Consider the following 12,537-nt stretch of genomic DNA (forward strand, 5'->3'; position numbering starts at 1 on the left):
TTAACATATGACTTAATATAACTTATTTATTACATAATTCTACTCCACCAGCTTCCAAAAGGGTTTACCAAATTAGCCAAAATCAATTAAATCAGAATATCCAGGGACAGATAACAGACTTCAATACCATTCAATATCTGTTCACTACCCTTTCTTAAAAACTACTCAGAAAACACTAACTTGTAGCGAGGGTTGAAAACATACTTTGCAAAGGCAGCAAAACGTAACAAATGTTCTTCAGTCCCCAAGAGGCTTGGCAAGAATAGCAAATTAGAGACCAGCTTCCTGGTAGCAGAGGTCCAATAAGACACAAATTGGGAAAACTTTTCTGCTAAAAGAAAGGATAAGCATCAGTGTTCAGTGGCAAAAACTTCTTCAAACTAAACTCAGGGAGTAGTGTACTTGCATGCTAAGTCACCATAGTCGTGTCCGACTCCTGGTGACCCCGTGGACTGCAGCCCACCGGGCTCCTCTGTCCATGGGATTCTCCAGGGGAGAATAATGGAGTGGGCTGCCATGCTCTTCTCCAGGGGATCTTCCCTAACTAAGGATAGAATCCACGTTTCTTTACATCCTGCATTGGCCTGCAGGTTCTTTACTTTTTTGAAATGGTTTTTATGAAAATGTCACTATCCATTACCGTTTTTAAAAAAGCAATACACACACTTTGTCCAAATGTTCCCCTGCAGATAAGTATATGTGACTAGGTTCACACCATTAGTGGCAACTCACTCAGGGGTGGCTTAACTCTAGGAAGACAAGCAAAATGGCCTGCTAATTTTAATTCTAACATCCTAGAGGAATATGAGATGTTTGAACAGACCTGTAGCAGATGCTGAATTGCCAACATCTCATGAAATAATTCTCTAACAAGAACCTAGAGTGAAGATATTCTGTGATCTTATTTAAGCTAAGAACTATATGCTTTAAACATCAGACACAAAGAAGGAAAAGGTTATCAATCCATTGTTACTATTGTTTAGTCGCTAAGTTATGTTGGACTCTTTTGCGACCCCATGGATTGTAGCCCGCCAGACTTCTCTGTCCATTGGATTTTCCAGGCAAGAATACTGGAGTGGGTTGTCATTTCCTTTTCCAGGGGATCTTTCTAATCCAGGGATCAAACCCATGTCTCCTGGTTGGCAGGCAGATTCTTTACCACTGACCTCAGGGAACTCCATTAATCCATTGCTTATATTTAAAGAGTGAGATTTTTTTCAGATTCAGCAGGAGGCCAATCCTATTTGGATAAAACCGAAAGATTTTCTTTGGAAAGATTCAACATTTTCGTTTGCAAGTAAGTCTAGTTCTTTTCAAGAAAAACAGATACCTGGTTGAGACTCAAGTGGTATGTCCCATACCATCAAGATGTAGCTAACTAGAAATCCAGCCAGAACCAGCCCTCTGCTCGGAGCTCATTCCCATAATGGTGCTCCCCACGCTGCGCCGCCCTGCCTTCCAGCCCACAGTTTCACATAGATGTTAGGTTTGGCAGTGTAGCATCAAAGCAGAGAAGAAGAGGACCAAAAACAAAGAGACTGAAAGACTGGATAATAGAGTAGAAAACAGGACAGAGGGGTGGAAGTTGGAAATTTGAATGGATTGCCTCATGCCAAACACCCTGATGAAAGACAGTTGCTTTTAAGTGAGTGATCTTGACGCTTTGCCTACATAATACTAAACATCTGATCATCTGGAAAGTCTGGAAGATCGTTGGAGTTCTTCATTTTCTATCTTAATGTTTCGTGTCACTTGGACCCCACCAGGCTCCATTTATGGAGAGCACAGCTGAGCAGCTATCTAGAAAAAGGCAAGAGGAGACAACGTCCTTTGTCAGAATCAAATTAATCTTATTAATTAGGTAGAAAAGTGAAATCCAAATAGGGGTCTATCTGGTTAAATCTGGATCAACGGAAAATATGCCACGAAAAACCCTACACAAAGAACAGCAGTAATTATGCCCACATGAAAGAGAGGCATGAATTAGAATTGCACCAGCAGACCAGAAAGCATGGCTCTCAATATGGCGAGATTGCTGTAGTTGTATTAAGACGTCTTAATTATATGATTGATGTGGGCTTCAAAAGAAAACTCAGAAGCCACAGCAGCTCTGAGGGCATGAGTATTATCGAAAGGATAAAGACAGCTTCCCCAGAAGAAAACCACTCTATGAGGGAGCCTGGGAGGTTTCCATGGCAGAACTAATCAATAATGTCTTGGTTTTATCTATATTACGTTTAATAAAATTTGATGACATCCGTGATTGAAGATCACACACACAATTATAGCAACATCAAAGGTATTCGGCAGCACATGTACAGCTTGAGAAGTAGAGCAAATCGGAGCCTGAATGTATATGACATTGCACACCACGGGGACACACAGACAGGAGGAGCGGGACTCGCCGAGTGCCTTCTCTCCCTGTGTTTACCAAAACGGTGCAAGCTTTCTCACCAGCTGAAGCCCAGCACACTTGCATCTCTCTCAGGCTTTCGGACCTCAGGATTTGAAAACAACAGGTACAAGAGCCTGCCACCCAGGGAAGTCCTGAGTAAACAAGAGTCTCCATTAGATTGGTCTTATCTGTATCTTATTTCTTGAGCCAAAGGAAACCAGGGCATTTCACGGGACACACAGCAGAGAGGAAAGGGCGAAATCTGGTGAAATTTCCACCTATTCCCTTGGAGGAAAAAAAAGTGGGAGGGAGAGAGAACTTCCTTGTCAAATTTCAAATGCAGCTCTGCAGAACAAAAGAAGAAAATGAGACCTGCAATTACCTCAGCTTTACGAGCTCAGTACAAATCACCTTAATCCCCCAGACTCTGTACCACTCTCATACCTTATTTTCTCCTCAACAGGTGTACAAATTGTTTGGACTGGAGCTGGAGAACACCATTCAGACTTGGTCAGCTGAACCAAAGCGGAGTCTTTCATCACTTCAGTTGCTGTTGGTCATCTGGTATTTCTTCCAAAAAAGAGGACTTCATCTGTGTCATTGCAGTTTGTTTTAACCAGAGTGTGAGTAGAAAATACTGTAACTTTCCTCACAAAAGTAATTCAGTTAGCTGAGTATCTCCTGAGTTTAGATCAGAGAGGTGAAGCAACTGCTGGGCTTAGTCCCTCAGTCGAGTCCTCCTCTGAGACCCCATAGATTGTAGCCCAGCAGGCTCCTCTGTCCATGGGATTCTCTAGGCAAGAATACTGGAGTGCGTTGCCACGCCCTCCTCCAGGGGATGTTCCCAACTCAGGAATCAAACCCCGGTCTCCTGCATTGCAGGCAAATTCTTTACGTCTGAGCCACCAGAGAAGCCCGAAGTAACTGTTGCTAGCTTTAATTTGACTCTAGTAAGAGTTGGACTGAGGAAAATAATACATTTCAACACAGTCTGTTCTGTACCTGTGAAGGATGCTGTTTTATGCTTGAGGGTGTCTTTATAAACTGGATGCCTGACATGATGCGTGATAGAAGTTGAGTTTTTCCTGTTTTGCTTTTAAAAAACTAGCAAGTTGCAAATAAAAAATGTAATAAACTCATAATAAGCTGTTAACAAATCAAAAAGTAACTTTGCTTCTGAAAATAATTATTCTCCTAAAACTCTGATCTGATTCCATGTTCCTCTCCTAACTTAAAACGGATGGAAATTCTCTAGACAAAAGTGAAGTAGTCTGTCTTTACCAAGGACGACAGCTTCGTTTCCCTATCAAATAAGTAAACGGCTCAGAATTCTGGAAATAGGACTTTTGACTCAAAAGCTGGACTTTCTGTCATACCACACTACCTTTAGTTGAAGCAGTCGACACTGTATCATATTTGAAATACCTCGATTTTTCTAGATTTTTCTGTGGCATTTTCTGCCGCCGTTTAACAGAAACTTTCTGAGGTCATTAAGTGACCAAGGGTAAAGGCGACCCTGTCCTAAACCACTAACGATGTCCACTCTGAGAGCCAGCAAGAAAAAGTGTCAGATCCACCTCAGATTGGGTTCTCTGAGAAGCAGAAACTGAGAGATCGGCCACACAAGAGACTTGAATGGTGAAGTTGGCAGAGCTGGGGGCTACCTGGGGAAACGTAGGTCAGAGCCTGAGAAGGTCGCTACTGAGTTGAATGTGGTTTCACCAGGAAGAACTTTGCCTCTTTCTGTCCCTGAAAGTAACCGTCTGAGTGCTGCTTCTCCCTGCCTTGTTTGAAGACGACATGTTGAACTCTCTGGAGCTGAATCCCCACTGAAGAGGGATATTATTAGCTCTGATTGACCAGGTCTGACGGTAAGAGAGTGCGAGTTAGTGCACCATGAATTACACAGAGTGTGTATCAAGATGAAAATAAAAGCTGCAACGTGCAGACAGGAGGGGTGAAGGGGCCATTGAAAATCAGAGAGATTAGCAACTCATCACATTACTTGTGGGTTATCAGGAGACAGAGGTAATGAAAGTGAGACCTATATCCTTGATCAATAAGAGTTTGACTGCATTTTGAGTTCATTTTCCCCTGCCGAGAGAGACAGCAGGCTTTACTATCGATCACCGTGTTAATCCATAACCAGACTGGGCCTTAGCCTGGTGGAGCAAGCAGGAAAAATAAGATAATAAGTAGGAACTCTTGATCTTTTATTATGGTGTGCTAGATAAAGAGAGTGCAGGGGTTCAAGGTGGAATACTTTATAGTTAACCCTTACATTCCCTCTTAATTTGGAATGCATGAGAATAAAAATTGCAGCCCACCTTACTCTGACTTTTATTTGACCTTATTTTGTCTGCTTCCTAACTGAAGTGCACCAAGGACCCTTTTGAAAGATTGGAGGTAGATAGTAATGGGGCCAAGGGACATTTACAACCATTTTAGGTCCATAGTAAGGAGGATGCTCTCCCAGACTCCACTCGCAAGAGTCAGCTCAGTTCCAGTGTTAATTGTATCTTTTACATTCTGGGTCATATCGTCTATATTAGTCATGATGTTTCAGAATCACTGAAACTCAGCATTCTTAAACATGTGAATTGGCAATGATACGTTTTATCATGTATCTCAATAGTAAGCATCACTTAATTTGTACTGGGATGAACCAGAGGGATGGTACAGGGAGGGAGGTGGGAGGGGGGTTCAGGATTGGGAACACGTGTACACTCATGGTGGATTCATGTTGATGTATGGCAAAACCAATACAATATTGTAAAGTAATTAGCTTCCAATTAAAATGAATAAATTTAAATTTTAAAAAATAAAAATAAAAAAAGAAAGAAAGATGAAGACATTTAGAGTTCTGTTGCCATGACTCTGTGGTCTCAGAGAAGTCTGCCAGGTTCCTAAAGCCAGCATTATCACAGATCTAGAAGCATCTTAGAAAGATAGCAATCTGCCTTTACGTTCAAAGCCTCCAGAGACACCTCCTTGATCTAACTTAAACCCCTGCTATAATTTAGGCATTTCCTGCTCTGCCTAATCGGCAACAAAAATCCACTCTTTCCATTCACTCAGTATTTACTTATTCGTGGTAGTTTCTGCTGAAATGTAGACTATTTCTACCACTAACCCATCTGACACCTTTCTACAAATTAGGGTAATGCGACCCATCTCCCAAGCACAGCCACAGGCAAAGGGGTGGATTTCAGCCTTCCTTCCTCTGTCTGCTCCCAGGATCCTTGTGCACAGTCCCATGAGGTGGCCGTGATAAGCACACACAGCAGAGAAAACAGGCTGATGATGTGAATTTAACCAATCCTCTTGCACCTCGAACAGGCACTGTTTAGCTTTCACTGTGTTCTAGTCCCAGTTCACCTCTTTCTCATTTTGATGGTTTCTGTGCTTTTCCAACTGAGTTTCCCCATCTGGTTCTTAAAAGATGCTCATCCTTCCACTCAGTGTGCACCTATCAAGAATTGCAGCCTGTCACCCTGGAGTTCATAACAAGAGGTGTGTATGTGTCAATATGTCAGTATGACAGAGACAGGACAGAGGGCGTCAAGTGTTCTACCTCAGAAGCATAAGATAATACTTAACTTCCTCTCATTAAATTAACTGGGAGATTCATTTGAAAGTGACAAATTTAAGTTTAAAACCTTTAAAAAGTGAAATGTCTTGTTGATTATTTAACCTCTTATCATCGGATAACCAAGGAAGTTAAACAAGATGAACAACTTCATATCGCTATTAAGTGGGGGAAATGGACCCTAACCCAGGACTCCTGAAGCTGGAACCAGAGTTATTTTTATAAGAATAAGTTTTAAAAAATCTTCAAACTAAAACAGGATATGAAGGAACTCATCTTCAGAATTAAAAACACTGGCTTTGAACTACCACACTCAATGCCTATGATAAATAAGTACGTAACCCCCTCTAAAGTCGGTGTTGCTGTTGTTCAGTCATGACTAACAGGACCGAGGACAACTGTCTGTGGCCCCATGGACTATAGCCCTCCAGATTCCTCTACCCATGGGATTCCCCAGGCAAGAATACTGCAGTAGGCTGCCATTTCCTTCTCCACTAAAGTGGGTGAGACATTGAAAATTCTCCTTTCGCCGGAGTATTAGGGCTTTTCCGGTGGCTCAGATGGAAAAGAATCAGCCTGCAGTACAGGAGAGCTAGGTTTGATCCCTGGGTTGTGAAGATCCTCTGGAAAATGAAATGGCAACCCACTCCAGTATTCTTGTTGCCTAGAGAATTCATATGAAGTTTGTTGATGAAAGAAAATTTCCCTCCATCTTAAAATGATAAAAGGCAGCCACTGTTTACCTGAAGCCTCTACTAAATAAGGTCATCAAGTCACATCACATGGTTTGGGGATGTGATAAATGGTTCGTGGAATCAATTTAGAATAACAAATGCTAGAAAATGAAGTTTGTTATCTGATCCAATGAGATGTCCCCATGGATTGGGTTGGCTCTTATTTTAAGAAATCAAGAATAATTTAAGAGAGAAGATGTCACCCAAAGAAGAGTTTATTAAAGCTGGGACAACGTAAATGTCTTTACAAAAATCTCCATTTCTAATTTAATAAAAACCAGGACCCAACTTAAAATGGAAAAATAATGTGTTTGAAGATGGATGCAGAAACTGAGAAAAATTCTCTATTAAACAGCATTTTTCTTGGTTACAAATAAAAAATATGCTTGTTAAAAAAATATGACAAATACAAAGAAAATATGAAGTATTCATCAAAGCCATTGTACACATTTTATAGCACAAACTCTAAACTTTTCCTCCTATGCTCATATGTAAATGCAGATTCTTGACAAAATTTAGAATACGGAGTCATATTCTAAATAATAAAGTTGATGTTTCCCTTACTTTATATGATTACTTCTCAACATTCTTAAATATTGTTTAAAAACTAAAGAACAGAATCTTCTAAAATACAGTCTTTCTTTTCTCTAAATCAAAGATAAAGTCTACTCTCCTTCTTTGTAAACGGCTTAGTCTCACTGGGTCAAATTCTGAAAGACAAAGATTAATTTTCACATAGCCAGCATCAGTAATTAGAACATTCATTTCTCTTAAATTGTCAATAAAATGATAATTTCCAATTTTGCTTTTATCTAATAATAATTTCAGAATATAAAAAAATATATATATCCATGCTGGAAAGATTATTGGAAATATTGCTATACAATGTACCTTTGGATATTATCTGTCCATTCAGAGTGATATAACAGAATTCCATAGACTTATAAACAACAGAAATTTCTTTTACACAGTTCTGGAGGCTGAGAAGTACAAGACTGAGGTACTGACAAATTCAGTGGCTGGTGAGAATCTAACTCTTGAGTCATTTGCATCTTTGCATGGTGGAAATGGTGAGGGGACTCTCTGCTGCTGTTAAGTCACTCAGTTGTGTCCCTCTCTGCAACCCCGTGAGCTGTAGCATGCCAGGCTTCCCTGTCCTTCACTGTTTCCCAGACTTTGCTCAGATTTATGTCCTTTGAGTCAGTAATACTATCTAACCATCTCATTCTCTGCCATTCCCTTCTCCTTTTTCCTTCAACCTTTCCCAGCATCAGGGTCTTTTCCAATGAGTCAGCTCTTCACATCAGATGGCCAAAGTATTGGAGCTTCGGCTTCAGTATCAGTTCTTCCAAAGAATATTGCATTGATTTCCAGGGAGCTCTCTAGGGTCTCTTTTATAAGGACACTAATCCCTTTCATGAGGATTCCACCCTTACAACCAAATCACCTCTCAAAGATCCCACCTCCTAATACCATCATAATGTGCATAAATATTTCAACACCCTAATTTTGGGAGGACAAAAGTGTTCAATATATTACAGGTGTCACAAGACACTCTCTTATTCACTCCACGTAAATATGTAGAGTCACTTTCAGAGCAAATAAAATAACCCCTCTGATCGACTTTTTGGCTTATTTTTTTTGTTTAGCTGTTTTCCCCAGATATATAACAACCTGACTTCAAGTGTCTAATTTATTTTACTGTTTGTCCTATACCTGTAAAAATAAAAAATAATAAACTCAAGACTGATTACAATGTTCACCTTCGCTGGACCTGTCCTTTGTGGTATTCCTTTCCACCAGGATCCTACTATTCCTATGATGGAATGAGGTTTCATTCCACTAAGATGGTTAATAAATATGCATTTTCAAGAGTAGCTCACGAATTCTGAAGTATCAAAAAGGCTCATTATCAACTGATGCATCAAAATTTTGATTGGTCAAAACCACAATGAGGTATCACCTCACACCAGTCAGAATGGCTCTCTTCAAAAAGTTTACAAACAATAAATGCTGTAGAGGGTGTGGAGAAAAGGGAACCTTCTTACACTGTTGTTGGGAATGCAAACCTGTACAGCCACTATGGAGAACAGTGTGGAGAGTCCTTAAAAAACTGGGAATAGAACTTCCATATGACCCAGCAATCCCACTGCTGGGCATACACACCAAGGAAACCGGAATTGAAAGAGACACATGTACCCCAATGTTCATTGCAGCACTGTTTACAATAGCTAGGACATGGAAGCAACCTAGATGTCTATCAGCAGACAAATAGATAAGGAAGTTGTGGTACATACACACAATGGAATATTATTCACCTATAAAAAGAATGCATTTGATTCAGTTCTAGTGAGGTGGATGAAACTGGAGCCTATTATACAGAGTGAAGTAAGTCAGAAAGAGAAACACCAACACAGTATATTAACACATATATACGGAATTTAGAAAGATGGTAATGATAATCCCATATGCAAGGCAGCAAAAGAGACACAGATGTGAGACTAGACTTTTGGACTCTGTGGGAGAAGGTGAGGGTGGGATGATATGAGAGAATAGCACTGAAACATGTAGATTAACATATGTAAAATAGATGACCAGTACAAGTTCAATACATGAAGTAGGGCACTCAAGCCAGTGCTCTGGGACAACCCAGAGGGATGGGGTGGGGAGGGAGGTGGGAGGGGGTTCAAGATGGGGGACACGTGTACCCATGGATGATTCACGTCAATGTATGTCAAAAACCATCACAATATTGTAAAGTAATTAGCCTCCCATTAAGATATATAATTTAAAAAAATATATATGATTGTTAATTTTCTTTCTGCAGACCTGGTTAACTTATCAAGGAAGCAGAAACACATGTAGCTGTTTCCTGAGCAAGCAGGTAAGACCTCTGCCACAAAATCTCACCCTTAATGACAGTGTCAGCTACCAGGCATTGTGCTAGGCATTTTCTATTTGTTCCAACTCTTTAAACAGCTCTTCACTTGCTCCATTTCACAGATGGGAAAACAAAGGCTCAGAAATCTGGACGCCATAACCCACATGTAATCCATAAAATGGTAACAACTGATACTCTTTTATTTACTTAGAAAGCTCAGTTGGGTCAGAGAGAAAGCCCATTGCCAAGGGTGTCAGGAGAGAATATGCTTTTAATATTACAGTTTGAATGATAAAATTTTATAACTATAATGCAGCAAAAATCTAGCAGTAACAAAATGAGGAATCATTCCAAATTCTTAAGTAAATCTTATCACATAAGCATATACATAATCTTTAACTGACTTCCCTAACCAACCAAATGTTAGAAAAGAGTTTTTTAAGATATAAGCCTACTAAGACAGACAGAATGGAAGACAATATGAAAGGAGTGAAACTTTTGAGTCTGGAAAGCCAGTGGACAGCTAGTAACTGGATTAGCAGATATCCCAGAAAACTGAATCATAAGTCAAGCATGTGAACCAAATGTGAATTACATGGCAGAATTTCCAAGAAAGGGAATTATGTGTCACATCAAGTATTTCTGAAAGTAAGAATGATGGAAAGAAGGAAGGTTAAAACAGTAAAATAAGGAAAATTGGTTGAAAAAACTCCTTAAGAATAAATCAGTTTTCTAGATCTTCTCCTCAGATCACACAGCCAAAATATCCCACCCTCACCCTAGGAAAAAAGGACTGGGAGTTTATTCTGTGGAGTAAAGTTTTCAAAAATTTTCAGGCAAATGATTTCTAACTTGGACTTCTATACCCATCCAAACTAAGTACAATATTAAAGACTAGAATAAAGACATTTTTTATATATGTCTCTAAAACTTTCCTCCTCCACTCATTTTTAAAGTTTTTATTGTGTATTGGGGTATAGCTGACTAACAATGTTGCAATAGTTCCAGGTGAACAGCAAAGGGACTCAGATCAGATCAGATCAGTCGCTCAGTCGTGTCCGACTCCTTGAGACCCCATGAATCGCAGCACGCCAGGCTTCCCTGTCCATCACCAACTCCCAGAGTTCACTCAGACTCACGTCCATCGAGTCAGTGATGCCATCCAGCCATCTCATCCTCTGTTGTCCCCTTCTCCTCTTGCCCCCAATCCCTCCCAGCATCAGAGTCTTTTCCAATGAGTCAATTCTTCGCATGAGGTGGCCAAAGTACTGGAGTTTCCGCTTTAGCATCATTCCCTCCAAAGAAATCCCAGGGCTGATCTCCTTCAGAATGGACTGGTTGGATCTCCTTGCAGTCCAAGGAATTCTTTGGCGCTCAGCCTTCTTCACAGTCCAACTCTCACATCCATACATGACCACTGGAAAAACCATAGCCTTGACTAGATGAACCTTTGCTGGCAAAGTAATGTCTCTGCTTTTGAATATGCTATCTAGGTTGGTCATAACTTTCCTTCCTAGGAGTAAGCGTCTTTTAATTTCATGGCTGCAGTCACCATCTGTAGTGATTTTGGAGCCCAGAAAAATAAAGTCTGACACTGTTTCCACTGTTTCCCCATCTATTTCCCAGGAAGTGATGAGACCGGATGCCATGATCTTCGTTTTCTGAATGTTGAGCTTTAAGCCAACTTTTTCACTCTCCTCTTTCACTTTCATCAAGAGGCTTTTGAGTTCCTCTTCACTTTCTGTCATAAGGGTGGTGTCATCTGCATATCTGAGGTTATTGATATTTCTCCCGGCAATCTTGATTCCAGCTTGTGTTTCTTCCAGTCCAGCATTTCTCATGATGTACTCTGCATATAAGTTAAATAAACAGGTTGACAATATACAGCCTTGACGAACTCCTTATCTTATTTGGAACCAGTCTGTTGTTCCATGTCCAGTTCTAACTGTTGCTTCCTGACCTGCATACAGATTTCTTAAGATGCAGGTCAGGTGGTCTGGTATTCCCATCTCTTTCAGAATTTTCCACAGTTTATTGTGATCCACACAGTCAAAGGCTTTGGCATAGTCAATAAAGCAGAAATAGATGCTTTTCTGGAACTCTCTTGCTTTTTCCATGATCCAGCTGATGTTGGCAATTTGATCTCTGGTTCCTCTACCTTTTCTAAAACCAGCTTGAACATCAGGAAGTTCACGGTTCACATATTGCTGAAGCCTGGCTTGGAGTATTTTGAGCATTACTTTACTTGCGTGTGAGATGAGCGCAATTGTGCAGTAGTTTGAGCATTCTTTGGCATTGCCTTTCTTTGGGATTGGAATGAAAACTGACCTTTTCCAGTCCTGTGGCCACTGCTGAGTTTTCCAAATACGCTGGCATATTGAGTGCAGCACTTTCACAGCATCATCTTTCAGGATTTGGAATAGCTCAACTGGAATTCCATCACCTCCACTAGCTTTGTTCGTAGTGATGCTTTCTAACGCCCACTTGACTTCACATTCCAGGATGTCTGGCTCTAGATGAGTGATCATACCATCGTGATTATCTGGGTCATGAAGATCTTTTTGTATAGTTCTTCTGTGTATTCTTGCCACCTCTTCTTAATATCTTCTGCTTCTGTTAGGTCCATACCATTTCTGTCCTTTATCGAGCCCATCTTTGCATGAAATGTTCCTTTGGTATCTCTGATTTTCTTGAAGAGATCTCTAGTCTTTCCCATTCTGTTGTTTTCCTCTATTTCTTTGCATTGATCACTGAAGAAGGCTTTCTTGTCTCTTCTTGCTATTCTTTGGAACTCTGCATTCAGATGTTTATATCTTTCCTTTCTCCTTTGCTTTTCACTTCTCTTCTTTTCACAGCTATTCGTAAGGCCTCCCCAGACAGCCATTTTGCTTTTTTGCATTTCTTTTCCATGGGGATGGTCTTGATCCCTGTCTCCTAT

The sequence above is a fragment of the Bos indicus x Bos taurus genome, chromosome 21 (assembly GCF_003369695.1).
Source record: "Bos indicus x Bos taurus breed Angus x Brahman F1 hybrid chromosome 21, Bos_hybrid_MaternalHap_v2.0, whole genome shotgun sequence".
NCBI classification, from domain to species: domain Eukaryota; kingdom Metazoa; phylum Chordata; class Mammalia; order Artiodactyla; family Bovidae; genus Bos; species Bos indicus x Bos taurus.